We start from the raw sequence: 17,323 nt of genomic DNA, 5'->3' as shown, positions 1-17,323 counted from the left end.
GCCTGCAATGAAGGAGGATTAAGGCCGTTCAGACATTGTGGCTTCAAAGCCACAGGGCAATAAAAGATTTACATGATCCTTTCATCTACAGTACAGTGCATTGGGTTTTACAGTGGATCATGTTGAGGTGCATAAACAATCTGGCAATATACTGGAAATGTCTTGACTGAAACATGATATCTTTTCACTTTTCACAGCTATGTGTGGTCTGTAAAGCACTGGAAGCAGTGGACCCCGTTGATGGGTTAAGAGGTTCAGAGGTAGGGCAGTGATATGGGAGGAGTCTCATGGGCAGAGTGAATCTTACAGGCACACTGCTAATGCCTACATGGATGTGGTTGCCGGGCAGATCTAATGGTTTGACTTTGCCTACGCTGTCTCCGACTCAGGGAATATCACCTGCCAGCTAGCTCACTTTAACAGCTTAGAGAGGTGTTTGAAACCTCTCTCTCTCTCTCTCTCTCTCTCTCTCTCTCTCTCTCTCACTCACTCTCTCTCTCTCTCTCTCTCTCTCTCTCTCTCTCTCTCTCTCTCTCTCTCTCTCTCTCTCTCTCTCTCTCTCTCTCTCTCTCTCTCTCTCTCTCTCTCTCTCTCTCTCTCTCTCTCTCTCTCATACACACACTCTTACTCTCTCTCTCCCGTTCCCTGTGTCTCTCTCTCTCAGTCTCTCTCTGTATTGCACACACAAATAACATTGGATGTTCACAGCATATTACATGACAAAATGCAATAATAATTATGAAGAAATTGTAGTTAGAATGAGGAATGAAATGCAATTAAGGCAGGTCAGATCTGAATCATTTGGTTTGGAGGATAGGTGTCTAAATAAACAAATGTACAGCACAAGGTTTTTGTTGTAGGCTGTCATTCATGTGAGGAGGGGCCAGTAGAGGCATGTTTGAACCATTCACAGGAATCCCCACCATGCTCTCCCAGGAGAGATATCCCGCCTCTCCATCAGTTGAGATGGTCAAATTTGATTTACTCAGCACATGCACACGAAGGCGCTGTTTAAATATTCATATCCTCTGCCTAGTAACCACATAGGAGACATCTATGTGCAGCTAGACCAGCATTGTCCATGGATCAGAAATGTCAATACAGGAGAATCTTTTCGATAGGAACTATAGATAGGACAAAAGAGAAGAAAAAAAAGAATGAGAGGTAAGGAAAAGTAAGCAAAGTTGTGCTGTAGGTAGGCATGAGAAGAGGGCATATATAGTGCAGGGATGACTGCACATGAAAGTTAAACACTCCAACAGGACCTGAAGGAGAGATCAAACGCCAACCAATAATCTGTTCCTGGCCTAGCTTCTTCCTACAAGCCCTATCGTTTCATATAAGTACCGAATCTCCTTCCTCCAGTGTGCTATCTCAAGGCCCTCAGGCTGAGGTTGAGACTGCAGCTGTGCGGATGGTAGTTCTTTTGAACATTCTTATAGGTATCGCTGCACAGCACAATTTTGCATCCCAGCATGTTAGCCAAGGTGATTTCAGCACCATGGAAAGAGGCACACTACAGTGGAATAGAACCATGGAAACAGTTCCCTGAAGAAATGCACAAAGACATGGGTCTTGCCAAAATAGGGATGAAGGAGTGATGACACAAGGTCTTGTCTCTCTTTTCTTCCAACCAAAATGATTGCAGTTTATACTGCTTAGTGAATTTGACTCGTTGCTTTAGAGCAGTGGATCTCAACCCTGTCCTCAGGGACCCCCTGTTTAGATGTTTCCCTGCTCCAACACACCTGATTCAAGTACAAGGGTTGTTATCTAGCTCTGTAGAAGCCTGTTAACGACCATTCATTTGAATCAGGTGTGTTGGAGCATTCCAACACACCTGGATTCAAGATAGTGCCAAACCTGTATACTTTTTGGCAAAAATGTGTATCAATATTGTTATTCAATGAAATAAATCTTTATGAGATTTGGAAGAAGTGCTATTGTTTTAAATACGTCGACTAGAAATCCTCTTTTGCAATTAACTGTTGTGTAAACATCTTTTTAATCCGAGTAATCTGATCAATGAAAGATTATGTCTGGAGTACAGCTGTATTGTGCTTTTTGTTAGTCTGGATTTAGTTATGTTTCTGTTGTTTTGGGCATGTGCATTTTTCATTCACTGTCATTTTTTCTGGGCTGTTATGAAATGATTTGATCGTATCCTCTAAACTTCATGCAGGAAAATGGTTGCAGTTCATTTAGAAGTTAAAATGAAATTATTATTTTCATTATTTCATCACAATAATAAGATAGCAATACTTAGAATAGTTTACGACATCTCAAATATCTGATAATTAATCTTATTAACATCCCTGTAACCTAAAAGGCCTAAAGAACAATGGTCTACTTAGCCATTTGATGTTATTTGGAGTATATCGCTATGACAGAGCATATCCAGTCTGATAGACGTACCGAGTCACGGGGACTGGCAGCCATGTTCAAAGAACATCAAATCAAGCCTCCAGGGAAGAATTTACCGGAACTTCTTTTATATCATTGCTTTACGGAAAGCAAAAGTATGGTTCTTCCATATTTGAAAATCATGTCTCTCAGAAAGTAATCTGGGCTGTTCCGTAATTGGGCAACATTTCACAAGTATAATTATGGCGTTCAGATGTAATCCCCCTCCAAAACATTACAGAAAGTGAAGCTGTCTTTTCTGTTCACAGAGCTAATCATTGCATGCAGTGTTTCCTAAACAAAAAGTCTGCTAAATTGAACAGAGAGGACGGCTCATCTGTCTTCATTTGCCCACAGCCCCAGGGTTTTTCTGTCTCTAGTAAGCCTACATTGCAAATACAACAGAGGACATGGGAATAGGAGCACAGTGCATTGTGAATGTTACAATATACAGACTCTTTTACCCCAGTTTTGAGATTTGGAGCAAACATGTACAGTACATGTTATTTATCAATGTATTCTGCTTCGCTGATTGTGTCAGAATAGTGGATCCAGATGGACAGTAAATGATGCTGGATGAACTTCAATGTAGAAAAACAAGTTAAAGTAGTCCAAACGCTGAGCCAAATTAAATGTATAAACATAATTCTCAACAATTGTTAACTTGTTTGTATTCAATTATAAAAATGACAAACAGCAAACAAGAACTGAAAACCAAAAGGACTTGCATTTTGCTTTTTCAAAATGTCTTCGTAAAAAATAACTAGAGACATTTAGGATATTGGGGACCATGTAGGGAAGTCTGAGGTTTGCCTTTGTAGGACATGAATAGTACAAACCTGGCATCATTAAGCAGCTTGAAAACGCCATATAAAGGAGATGATTACACCTGCTGGACCTCTGTAGGCAGAGCACAATGCTGCTCTTTTAAACACATTGGGTGACATTTGCAAAGGGGATTCAGTATATGTTCAGCCCCCTCCTCTGACTGGCACTTCAGACAGAAGGAGCTTAAGGCTCGACCCCATGGGGATCACACATAGAGAGACCAACCAGAAAGCTGCATTAAAGCCCCATGCCAAACAGCTTGAGATCTTATCAAGGTCACCAGACTAGGCTGCAGTGATTGGCTCCCTAACACACTAAGCTTGAAAACCTGCTCTCTTTGATTAACTGCACCCTCTTATTTCTTTCATTCCAATGATCATAATAATAACACTTTCTGTCGCTTTCAACAACACACCCTGCAACACAATTGTGATATAACAGTTGCGTTTGGCTTTTATAATCACAAGTACAAATTCAAAATCTGCAAGTTGAAAATGACAGAATACATTTTTTGTATCTGTGTGACAGACTTGTTGTAGACTGTCAGCAGACTGCCATTATGCAGGGAGAATGTTGCCGAGTCAGGGAGACCAGTGCTGCCTGCTCACAGACTGCAGCAGAGCAGATGGAGCAGCTGCATCCATATGCATGAGGCAGAGCCTGTCTGCCTGCCACCTTGACCCTGCCATGTTTGCTGTGACCTTGAGCTGTATGGACGGAGAATGGGACCAGCCTGGGCTGCTCCATGGCTCTGTGTGATGGTATTATTTCAGGGCTGGGAAAGAATGCGCTTCCTGCCTCCAGTGAGGCTCTTATTGAGGCTTTGGAGGAACGTGGTTCTGTTCCAGAACATCTGCCTCGTCATGTCCTCTTCATGACTCCATGCTGCTGAATGATGGATGGCCATGCTGGAGGAGCAGGATGATGACAAAGAGGCATCTCAAAGTGAACCAGAAGTCTCAGCAAAGCAAACAATACTAATCACCAGCAGGAGGTCTGGGCTAGTGAGACACTGGAAGTCAGCTTGATCACTCCCATTTTACTTTATTTGGATCAGTCCAAACCTATACTGACTTAATGAACAGAGCAGAAAGGATTCTCAAATCTGACCTGAGAATAGCTTTATACTGTGGAATGAAGGGAAGTGTAGTGTAATGATAATCTGGGGCCTGTTGTATTTTTCATCAGACAACAAATGTGGCATGGACCACTCATAATGCAATTAACCTTTCCTGCCATGCCAGGGAGAGGAAAACAATTACTGTGATTTTTTTTTCCACAGTAATTGTTTCTGGTCATAATTCAAATGAACAATCTTGTGCCTCTGTCTGCCCATTGTATGGTGGTCTGTGTGGGACCAATTCTTCTCATGGTGATGGGAATTTAATTTCCGATCTTCAATGAGCCCAGTGTTCCAGAATGCCAATTGAAAGAACCTTTACATACAAAGGAGCCACAGTGACATGACATTTAGTGCTGATGAGCCTCAATAATGATAGTCATAAATATGGAGTTACTGATAAAAAAACATCCATGAGTCAGTAGTGATAAATGCACAAAACATTAAAGCCACTCAAAAGTAATTTCAATGCGATAACGTGGCAAAGTGATGTAAGATAAGGTATGGTGATGATTCATTGTATTATAAAGTCAGCTAAGGTACGCTGCAGGGTGATGAAGTAAGGTAATGTATGAGAAGTTAAGACTACTTAGCACAGTAAACTAAGGTATAGTAAGAGCAGACATGCTGTGAAGTCCATCACCACATAGGCAGACCGTTTGGCAGGGAGGAAACTGGTTGATGGAAATCTCAGGAAGAAATACTGCAGATACCTCACTGCATAAACTTTATTAATTTGTTGCAGAATATCTCATGTCTGACTCCGCTATGCCATTGTTTTCCCCAACCACAAACCAGCAGCACATTACTCACTGTGATGGTGGGGTTCCCATGTGGGCCATGTCATCTCAGAAAGGAAGAAGGATGCTTCTCCCAGATCCAGATAGATATTTCTGTAGTTCCCTGCAATACATGGAAGTGGGAATGTTTGCTGAGAAAGAAGGTCATGGTGCTATTGTGATAAAAGAGGAGAGTTGGCTCCATGGAGCTGTAAAATGTGTTTGAGCTGAGGTAGCAGAACAATAACAGAGCCAACACAGGCTGGGTCGAGGAAAGGACATGTGAGCTGATGTAGGGAGAAGAAAAGATACTGACACGACATAATCTGGAGGGGAGATAACATCTGATGATATTGATCTAGCAGGTAGATGAGAATAACTGGGTAAAAGGTTTAAAGATAGTTGGTAAAGTTTATAAATATTTCCCTAACAGGTAGAGGATGTACCTGTCAGTCAAGAGTGTAGTACGGTATTTGATATGTTGTACAGAACAACTCTTATTATGTTCACAGAAACTCTGTCTATGCAACAATGGACCTGCTTGAGAAAACTGTCAATCTGTAGATTTCTTTATGATGATATTTTTGCTGGTAACGTAAAATGGATCCATTGAACTCTGTCTTTGTTTATTTAAATGTTTTGAATTTAATTCTGAAGTATAACAAGCCTCACTAATTAAACCAAGTAAGCTCCACACAGAGTTCCGTGACAAATAGGATTTCCAGTGTCTGTGAGCAGTGGGAGGTCCATGTCTCGCTGTTGTTTCACGTCTCTCTCTCTCTCTCTCTCTCTCTCTCTCTCTCTCTCTCTCTCTCTCTCTCTCTCTCTCTCTCTCTCTCTCTCTCTCTATCTCTCTCTCTCTTTCTCTCTCTCTCTCTCTCTCTCTCTCTCTCTCTCTCTCTCTCTCTCTCTCTCTCTCTCTCTCTCTCTCTCTCTCTTTCTTTCTTTCAGTCAGGGGTGTCAGCTCCATAAACCTTCACACTGCTGATGGTAACTGCTTAAAATACCTGCATATAATTATGCAGGTATAACGTATTACCTGATCAGATATTCTTCTTTGATAGCACCACTGTGGAATTTATAGATGAATGTTTGGTATAATTCAGCCCGGTATTCAGCTAGACATGACCTGGAGCTTATATTCTCCCTGGAGACTTGAATACAGGGAGTTAGCTCAATTTCCATAGGTGTTTCCTCTAAATTATAAAACATTCAAAATCAGGCAAGTAGCTGATGATAAAAGCATAAATATCACATCATATTCTACCCTTAGCATTTTTTTCTGGGATATATGCAAACTCACTCCCCATTGATTAGAGCATGAAACATGTTCCCAATCCAAAAATGCATAAATATTGATATCAATGCTGTGGGCAGACACTGGTCCTCCAAGCATCCTTGATAAACAGGTGTCCCTGCATGTTGGTCTGTGTGTGTTTATGTGCGTGTGGCTGCATTCATTCCACAGCTGTATTCTAAGCCCTGTTACATGCTGTGGCCTAATCCCCTGGTCCTCTGATGTGGCTTTGATTCTGGGAGATATGGATCACTGTCCTGGCCAATAAACCACAGGGGCCGATCCGTGGGCTGAGTGTGGTTGACATGGTTACATGCTTGTTGCTGTCTCTGCATGAATGTAATGAAGAGTAATGGCAGGTCGGAAAGGAGTTAGGAGCACTCATCACTTTGGACCATGATTAGGGAGTTACTCGAGGCTAGGGTGTTATGAGAGTCGCTGGAACACTGGCTGGATAGTCCACCCTGCAGCTCCCTGTGTCTGTCTATTACACTGAGCCTTTATTAGCATACAGCGTTCAGCAGGGGTGTATTACACTGCAGCCCACATAAACAACACATCCAGAAGGGTACATGCTTTACGTAATAGAATGCCTGCTGAATAGCCTGTACAAAGTGCCTTGGTACATTTACATTTACATTTAGTCATTTAGCAGACGCTCTTATCCAGAGCGACTTACAGTAAGTACAGGGATATTCCCCCCGAAGCAAGTAGGTTGAAGTGCCTTGCCCAAGGACACAACATCATCGATCCGGCAACCTTCTGATTACTAGCCCGACTCCCTCACCGCTCAGCCATCTGACTCCCTGGTAGGAAAGGAGGGAGAGAGAGAGACAGAATTTAGATAATTTTTACTTTTATGCAGGCTGGGGGCATGTGGCATGTTCAATGGAAGTGGCTAATTTACTATTATCATGTCATCCTTTTAAAAGATACAGTATATATTTTTGCGACAGTTAGAAACTAACAGGAAATGTACGGAAGAGAGAGTGGGGAAGACATGCAGAAACAGCCCATGCCGGAATTGAACCTGGGCTGCTGCATTTGGGCCTCAGCCCACATGGTACACACCCTACCCAGTGAGATACTGGGGTGGCCCCTTATCATATCCTAGTATCATGAAGTTAAGGTCAAATTTTACTTCAAATATAAATTATTTTGATGGAAATTAAAAGCTTTTGAGAAATGTCCCTCAAGTTTCATTTTGCCTTTGCTATGACTGTTGTGGAAAGAGATGCTTCACACTTGATTATTAAGGCTTCCCAAATGGACCTAGAATGCTATGCTCACCAGATGACAGTCCACATTGATTCAATAAAAATTGGTTTTGAAATAAACAACTGTAGGGGGTTTAATATTGGCCAAACAACCTAAACTAATTCCCCTAAGGTTTAAAGGTAGATGGGAACTTGAACAGTGTATTAACATGAACCAAATAATGCCAATACAAATACAATTATAGTTATTTGACTCTATGGGTTAAATCAGAGCAAGAATGGTAAACGTAAAGTTAAAATGAAATAAACATTCTAAAACTGGTTGTTCCCATCCTTGATTGTGATTGGCTATATCGCGTTCCATGCCGTTGTAAAATCCAGTATAACCTCACAGGTTGTCCTCATAACATTCTTTAACATTCCATATTACTGCGCATCGAATATTTCAAATTGAAAAAGACGGCAAAGATGTCCACCTGGCTGTTGCGTGGCAACGATTTATGTGGGAACTATACTTTGTAGTAGCGGAACAATTACGGTTTATTATTAAACTATTTTGTTTCTAATTGTTTTTATTGATGAAACCATATCGAATATTTGTAGTAACAGTTTTAGAAAAGCAATAAGCCCTTATTGCTTAATTTAATAACATTGCCAATGAATGAAATCAATTACAAGGCAAACATGTTACAAAATGAAGGTGAACTCTTACCTACACTACCATGATTATTGTAAACCAGAGAGACAGAAAGCAAGATGTGAGGAAGGAGGTGTACAAGGAAAAGCCAGAGCTGAGGAGAAGGTTTCAGGAGATCAAGAATCCACAGAACAATGCATCACAATTCCTTTTATACACAACAACAACCAATCAGAACAAATCTTGACCCTTACTTATCAACATATGACTAGCAAGGCTACTGTACGTTACACAATGGAGTGTGAGAGCCATTAAGTTGAGACCCTGTTGAGCAACTCCAGATTTTAGCATATGAGAGGTAGGTTGACACCCAGCCTTACACAACAAATGAGATTTTGGAGTCAACTGAGTCAGCTTCATCCCAGGTCGACTGTCTTAACAGCAACTGATTCTCTCCCTCCAGGAGCTCTTCATAAGCTTGCTCATTTTATCAGCACTGAAGGATTACAGCTATAACTGGTTTCTCATTAACACCCAGGGATTGATATCTGCTCAGAGAGAGGGAGAGAGATAGAGAAAGAGAAAGAAAGAGCGATAAAGACTGAGAGAGATTGAGATTGTGAATTAAATTATCAGCAATCAAAGGAGAATGTATCTCTGTTAAATGACTTCCAGGACATAAGACAAAAAACTGAAGTCAACTGGAGAGTAATTCTACTAAAGACCAGTAGAATTAAATTGACAAACAACCATTGCAGAGTTAATTTAAAGATTACCTCTGCAATGGCAAACTGGAGATTAAATATGATTTCTATTTTTCTTTCAAATGTATTTTTGCCTAATTCAAATATTAATTTGCACTCTGAAAAAGTGTTTTAGTGTCCATAAACCCATTCAGTACCCATAACCCATATATTGTTTTAGACTCATAAAGGCAAAGGCATATTGAGTAGCTATCTTAACCCATATGATCTTCTGAAAAGTGCTTGAGATGAACATTAGAGTCCTGCATGTGATCAAGAGACCCGATCATTCCTCCTCTTTCCCTTGTCACACTCCCTCCATCCTTCACAGGCTGAATGTCACGCACAGTGCAGAGCACTGTGTGAGCCATGGGGCCGGGGTCATCTTTCTCTCTGGCCCGGATGACCCTGGCATGCAGATTGATTCCCCCTAACTGGATGGAGGAAGGAAGAGAGGGAACGAGACAGATAGAGAGAGAGAGATCCATGGGCCAGTGCGAAGCAGAGGTCTTTGCATGCATTAGAGTGAATCACTGTTTAAAAACTAGTCCTTGCCATTGCCAACGGCAGATGCAATTGGGGAGGGTCAAAAAAGTCATGGACACAGAGAGGGCTTCGTCAGGAAGCTCTTAATCCACCGAGCATACTAGATTTAACAGAGGTCCCCACTCTGAGCAAATGTCATCTTTTACAGGGCGATTTCACAGTAAACCCAAGAGGGTTGGCTAATGTAATGCACACAAAATTTATGGTCCCTTTTGTTTACATTGTGTATTTTAGTTTTCATTGAAGGGAAATGTTTGAAGTGAAATTAATGTTCAAACTGTGAATGGTAATACAGGCTGCTGTGTATTAACCAAATTTGAGGAATGGAGAAAGCACTGTGGCTATCAGTTTGGGACATCAGGAAGGGTTCACTCAGCTGAGGTGAACCCTGAATTGTTCTTAGTGACAAACAACATATAAGTTGTCTTCCTGTCACCAGGAGAGTGAAAACATGGTGATGGCCACCCAGACAGGAATGAGAGCAGCAGCATATGAAGGCTCTCCCATGAGTGGTGCTTAGCAGCAATAAAAGCTTTTTTTTATGGCGCCATATACTGCACTGAAAACTGAGATGCTCTATAAAACAGAATACTGTCATCATGGAGATGTGGCATTGGAAGAACAGTAAATCAAAGAAAGTATAAATGGAAGCAGATTCACATTAGTGATGGCTAATCAGCTCCTAATGGCTTTGGCTGAAGGCTGTCGTCTACTGCTGCATGGTATAATATTTCACACATGCGTAACTGTGGGTGACTTAAGTGTCATTTCAAGTGACTTTTCGTTGTATGTCATTTTACACCTAACCTGGATACACTGAGAATTACTTAATCGACATTTCAATAAACAATGTTTTTCAGACTAAGAATAATGGCACTGAGGGGGTAGGTGATATGGGCTGACCTCACTGAAAGTGTAGAGATGAGCACCTGTCTCAGTTGTGCAGGTTCATTTTAAACTGTTTGACCAATTTAAGAGATTTACCATGGACATGAGGCCCTGCCTGGACTGTGCAAACAGAACCTTGTAAAATGTTAGATAGTGTACACATCTCAACTCCCCTTCCTTCAGAAAACAGAGTAAAGGACAAGGTGGTGTGATTAGTTCTAAAAGCACACTTCAGGCCAAAAAGCATCGGTTAATGTAAGCTGTTTTTCAGCCCTTTGAAAATGTCATCTTCCACTGGGTGTCCCAAAAAACAGCATTAAAGGCTTCAAAATAGCAAAACAACTGTGATAGAGGTGACACTTGAACCAGCATCAGAAGAACCCAAAGGCACATTGGCTTCCTCTAAAAATAGATGACTGTGCTAAACTGGAAATGCGCAAAAACCTTAAGAACGATCTGTCAGTTTCTGCAGGCAGCAGTTGTCAGTGGAAGCTGTTCTGTTACACATTCATTGTCTTAGTTATACTCTATATTTAATGCATTTCTCTGTGTATTAGTTTCATACTTAGGAAGTATTCATGACAGATTTGTTATGAACAGTTGGAACTCAAGCAGCTTAAGCACATTTGCAGCCTTCTGCTGCCTGAAAGCGATTCCTTCAAAGACAGTAAATACAAGAATACAAGCAGAACAATAATAAATATAGCTGCAAGTAGTAATGGCAGATTCCTCCTCAAAATAGTCCACATACCCAGGAATTGCCCACATTTGACCTTGAACTGTCTAAACTTTTATTACTATGGTAAACTGTTAACAAGATAAACCATAAAAGAATAAACCATCAAGCCACCTTGAGTTTGAAAGACATTCCATCTCCAACACTATTTTTGATCCTTCTGAGGAGAGCTGACTTCTCGTATCCACAACAGAAGAAAGGTTAACATTTCTGACAGAACAATCCTGTGTCTGCTCTTTCCTACATCTGGCTCTTAGCTGACCTTCACCCCCTCATCAATCTATTTCGATCAAGCCAAAAGGCCACAGTACACCTTGTTAAATCCACCACTCTGCAAAGAGGAATACAATGACAGTGTAAACAAATACACATTATAAATGTCAATGTATGGAATATCAGTAAATGTCATTGCTTCCACAGTGCTTTTGGAAGTACTTGTCGTACAGGATTGTCTTATCTTCACAGTGCCTGCCCCCTTGACCTGCAAGCTCTGTAGAGAATGTCAGACAGGAGAGGTCCTCTGTATGTTTTGAGATGACAGGCAGGAGGTCCTGCGTTCTGCCAGACTGCTGCACAGCAGTACTTGAAGACATGCATTATAAGAGGCTTACATTACAGTAAAGAGTTGGATTGAGTGGGAATGGTCTCGCCTGGTTTGGCTGTACTGAGAAATTACCCTGGAAACAAGGTTAGGATGGGGACTATACATTGGAATTGAATCAGAATCTGAATCAGAAGGGATTTTATTCGCCATGAGCTCATTGCAGCTCAGACTGGATATGCCATTGATATGAGGGTGAGCTCTTTAAAGCCACTGTTCAAAAATCTACTGCATAAGCATATATGGATCAGTGAGGTTGAATGTGAAGATCTGGCAACATCCCTACAGTGTCTCAATGCCATCCACAGCCACTGAACCACTCCAGTTTCTCTGAAACTTCTGTGTAGTGTTCCTGTGAAGTTTCTTCACTATTACCACTGCTATTTCACCCTCAACACTCCAATCATCCCTTAAATACTGAAGCAGCATCATTTTGTTAATTGCTTTGATGAGCCCTTTTTCTGGTGTGCCATTTGTCTTGATGTCATCTGGGCCTGTGAGCTTCCCATCCATATGAATATGATGTCATTGAGTCAGTCTTCCAGAATGTGCGTTATTACGTATGTCTCTACTGAGATATCACACACTTAATAATTCAGAGTGTGACAGTCTGTTTCATTTGTTTGGAAAAATGAATTCACTCCTTGGGAGTCCTGTAAATCTACTGGCCTGCACATCAATGTTGGACAGAGTCCAATAAATGACTAGTGGAAGGTGAGATTGCCCATGTTTCATGTAAGACAGGAACAGATCATTTTAAGAGTAACTTTATGTTTTAAGTAGCAAGATATTTGTTTCCTTGTGGTTTCATAAATATTTGAAACAAACAATCCACAACGATAATTCACCACCAGTTCATTCTATAATCAGCATGTACTGTATGTCCAAAAAGTCATCATCATCGTTTGATTAAGTGGACAGAAGGTTTTCATCATGGTTAACCTTTTGTACACTTCAGCAGATACCCATACTTTGGAGGTCACCTTTACACAGCAAATACCTCTCAGAGTGTTAAGCCTGTAGTTATTGTCATCTGCAGGAGAAACAAAGAAAGAGTAAACCTCCCCTCACTCTCAATAATTCAACACACAATAACAGCAATTATATAAAATGAACGATCAATTATTAATTGTTTCCCATGCATTATTGACTTGAGTAAGATGGAACAACACTGAAGTTGTTGTTGTTGTTGTCGGTGCAACAAAAGGAAGCAGCAATGTCAAGTGCCTGCAGATATTAGTCTTGTATTTCTTACAATGTTTGTGCTTGGGGAGTGGCAGTCTAGGGTCAGGCCTTGGGAAGGCCTTATCCATTGTGTTGAACAAGTTCACATTTTGTCAAGCTAATTTGCTTTTTACAACAGTGTTGATTCCCACTGGCTTGAGGGCAATTCAGAGGCATAGAATTGGTTATCGTCCCCACATCAATATGTATGTGTGTGTCCAATCATGTGTCTCCTGACAGTGAGAAGTGCATCACCAAAACAACTTTCTATAAATAGATGAAAGCAGCTTCACCGTGTAGATCCTCCAGGGTATGATTTGACAGATACTCAGCTCCATACCTCTTCTATACAGTCAGCTGAAGTAACTGTGTGGCCTGCATCACCAGGGATCCTGTTATGCTCTGTTAATGCGATTTGTGGCAGTAAGTTTCAAAATTCTAATGAGCAGAACTTGTTCATGGTGAATCAGTGTAAGCTTCAAGCGCATCAAAAGGGGCGTCAGCCTCCGCTCTGAAGCCCTGTGATGAGTATTCCATGTGGCAACTCAAACTTTGACAAAGCTGAAATTGTGCTTTTTCAAGTAATCTGCTCCCCGCCGCTTGTCAACGACTTCACAGGTAAGCACATCCGCTATTACCATAAAAGACAGGGATGTGAGCACTGTAGAACAGCAAATCATACAACAGTATGTGGGAGCGACTCAGAGGGAGAATCTGTCTTCAGAGTGATCCTCCATGTCCGAACAGGTAACACTCATCACTGGATCGTTCTTCTGTGTTCAAACTGACAACATGATATTCAAATGATGGAGGAAGTCTATATATCCAAGGCAAAGATGGAACGGTACTGTCCTCTCTTGCACACTCTGTCACATACAAGTCATTCATCACTTGTATGATGGGAAAACAAATGCCACTGACATTAGCAACATTAGTAAACAATTATATAAAACTTAAAAATTGCTGCAGAATATTACTAGCTTGCTTGATACCTATAGCATGCTGTATGTGAGTGAAAACCTTGATTATACTACACATCACATTCAGTCAACTTCATGTAGATAAACAACAATGTCCTTTGGGAGGACATTTCTTGGGAACACAATCTGAAGGCAATTTCAGAGTTGACTTCATTGCAGTCTTTGTTGCTGAAGTTGTAATTGGATAAGCTGTCAGCTGGGGACCAAGAACACCTTTAGGTGATACCTTGATGCAGACAAGGTGGGAATACCTGGAATGTCTAAAGGAGGTGTGTGTGTGTGTGTGTGTGTGTCAAAGCATGAGTGTGTGTATAAGAGAGAGAGAGAAAGAGAGAGAGAGAGAGAGAGAGAGGCAAAGAGAGACATGAAGAAGTGGCAAACAGTGATAGGAAGAGTGAGAGAGTGATGGTTTGAATTTCTTATTTCATGTTGGAGATTGCTTCTTGTCTATGTTTTTTACTTAGACAAATGACGTGTCAGGTGTGGTGCTTTGGCCATTTCAGTGGCCTTATGGCTGGGCAGCATGACTCAAACCAGATGAGGACAGACTGCATCACACACCGTAGGTTTCACACACCTAGTTAGTATGCATACTATGGCAGTTATAACTCATTACACTGCCATACCCCAAGACATCTCTATTTATCGTGTTGTACGCTGAATTCTGGGATAAAGCAATGAATACAGTTTTCTTTCTTTTATGAAAACCTTGGGAGAATCAATATTTAATTTAATGCATTCTGGGTAGGAATATAACACACATGATTTTCTAAAAAATAAGAAGGTATATGTTTGTGCACTTCAGTTTGTCTTGTTCCACTTACCAGAAGTTCTTTACTTAACAAAAGACATCTATTAAATCTCAAAGGTCCATGTTCTTTTTACAGTGCATGAATGACGATCTTCATTATGCACATTGACACAGGATATTTACATAGGAAATATTTTTCCTGGTGCTGGAAAGTGAACTAAACCTGAACCACACTCACTGCTCTGTCACACAAAAAAACAAACCTAACAACCATTCAGAATGCATCCACAACCATTCTGAAATTCCCCAACAGCAGTCATAATTTTCTTTTTGTTCTGTTGTCTGGTTTTGTTTTGTTTTGTTTATTGAGATTAGACAAACCCTGTTGACCCAAACCTGTCAGCATCAGTGGGCCTCAGCACCCCTTGGTGAACAGGGATTTATTTTTCCTTCAAGTGTCAGTTATGTCTTTGTGGACCTCTAAAGTTTTATGATGCCTCTTTAACTGAACGTCTGGTGGCTGACAGATCGATTCAAGCTAAGGTCTCAAACAAAGACTGCATTTCAAAAGCGAGATTGAAATAGATATTGTGTTTGAATCTCTATAATTGTGCAGCACATTGAGCAGTGTGGCCAGTAAAGGAAGACAGATAGTGTATTCCACAGTATGAGCAAAAAAAGGAGATCATGTTTTGGAATAAGATATTGGTGCTCTGGGCATGGGGTCTCTGTGCTCACTGGTGGCACAGTAAGATGATCATGTAAACATTATAAATCAGCCACCATCCACCATGTCTGTGGCCCTGACCCAGGTAAGCAAGATGTCAGGTCCAGCACATCCTCCTGTGCTGGAGGCCCTTCACAAGGACTCCCTGAAGCGTCAGCGCACCAGCAATCGGATTAACCAAGAACTTGAGAGACAAACACAACATGCTGTCCTGTACCAGAAGGCGTCCTGCTCAGCCAATATTTTCAACATGTGCTTTTGTTCTTAATCCACCATCTCCTATAACACTGTAGGCCTGGCTCCAGGATCACATCACTGGAAGCCAAACCATTTCAGCCACATAGAAATCCAATCACTTTTCCAATGTATCAGACTCAATGTCACAGGGAGGGGAAACCAAATCACCAAATCTAATTGGTGCTTGGATTGAACTATAGAATTGTACAATGTAAATGGAAAACCCTGACTGGTGGCAGTAAACAGTTACAGGAAGATCTGTGGACAACCTCGATCTTATGAAACACACATTATCACTCAATTCATTTCAAATGACAACACATTCTAGGTCTGTTGTGGCTGCATATTTTATGCTTGTCTGTAAAATAATTTTGTATTTATGTCATTCTCATTTTTGTTTTACAGTTTTCAACTAACATTGTAAACTGGAATGAATCCACATAAACCTTTTCATCCAGAAACTCATTTGTGGACAATCTTTCTGGACATTACTAGTGGCATGGCATACCCAGGGAAGCTATAAGAAAGCTATTGGTCACCAACAGAACAATAAGAACACTGAAAATTGTCAAAAGGCCCAATTGATGAAGATTTAATTTAAACTAAAACCATGTATTTTACTATGTCTTGTAGTTCCCTGTTGAACTACAAAATTCCTGGAAAAAGCTACTGAAGTGGAAAATCTCAATTGATTCTTGGCACAGTGGCTGCCTGAGGTGTAATGTGCTGTAATAGCACCTTGGGGTCTAGTGTGGTTACACACATGCATACACACACGCACATTTATTATTTACAAGTTCTGCCTTCAGGACAAGCGGCCTTGTCATATTGCTTGTATCCCCAATGGCCACAAACACTCTCAGGTCCAAATTGAACATGGTGTGAGATTGCCATTCTTCCCAATTCCCTCCTACATGACAAGGCAGAAATGAGGTGTGAGAACTATAAAAAGGACGAATATTTGTCAGAAATATCCAGAACTGTCCGAGGGCAATAAAGGTACAGTTGTGTTAATGGCAGTCTGAGTCAACAACTCATGACTGAAAACCCCCCCAGCTCATCTAGTGATACTTGCTTGGTAGTATCCAGTGAATAGTTAATATGGTAGTTGGTGACAGCTTTTCAACAGCTTGTGTTTTTAGCATCAGGCGGTACTGCATTAAATTTATGACCCCATACTATGCTAGGATATTTCAACATATGTCTGTAAATACATCTGACAGAAATGTCATGGGTGAGGCGGACTAAAATAAATAAATACATTTACTACTACTAATAATAATACATTTTATTTTCCAAGGCGCCTTTTTCGGCACTCAAGGACACCTGACTGACTGTCTATGCAGTAATAATTACTGGCCCATCAATATTTAAAGAGTGAAAGCATTGGTCTCCACTACCTAGTTAAACATGGCAAGCATCCCGGGTAAGAAGAATGCAATTATACATATAAATATTAATAGGTCTGCTTTGCAGAACAGAGGAATTGTGAAAATTAGCAAGTATAATGTGGAACGTGCATTTTTACCCAGTCACTTGACAAGCCGTTTGTCCAGCATCACAGCAACGTAATTCTCGGAGTGAGGTAGGACTGACAAACGTGTTCTGT

The sequence above is a fragment of the Hypomesus transpacificus genome, chromosome 9 (assembly GCF_021917145.1).
Source record: "Hypomesus transpacificus isolate Combined female chromosome 9, fHypTra1, whole genome shotgun sequence".
NCBI classification, from domain to species: Eukaryota; Metazoa; Chordata; class Actinopteri; order Osmeriformes; family Osmeridae; genus Hypomesus; species Hypomesus transpacificus.
The sequence above is the reverse complement of the archived record's forward strand: the minus strand, read 5'-3'. Positions refer to the sequence as shown.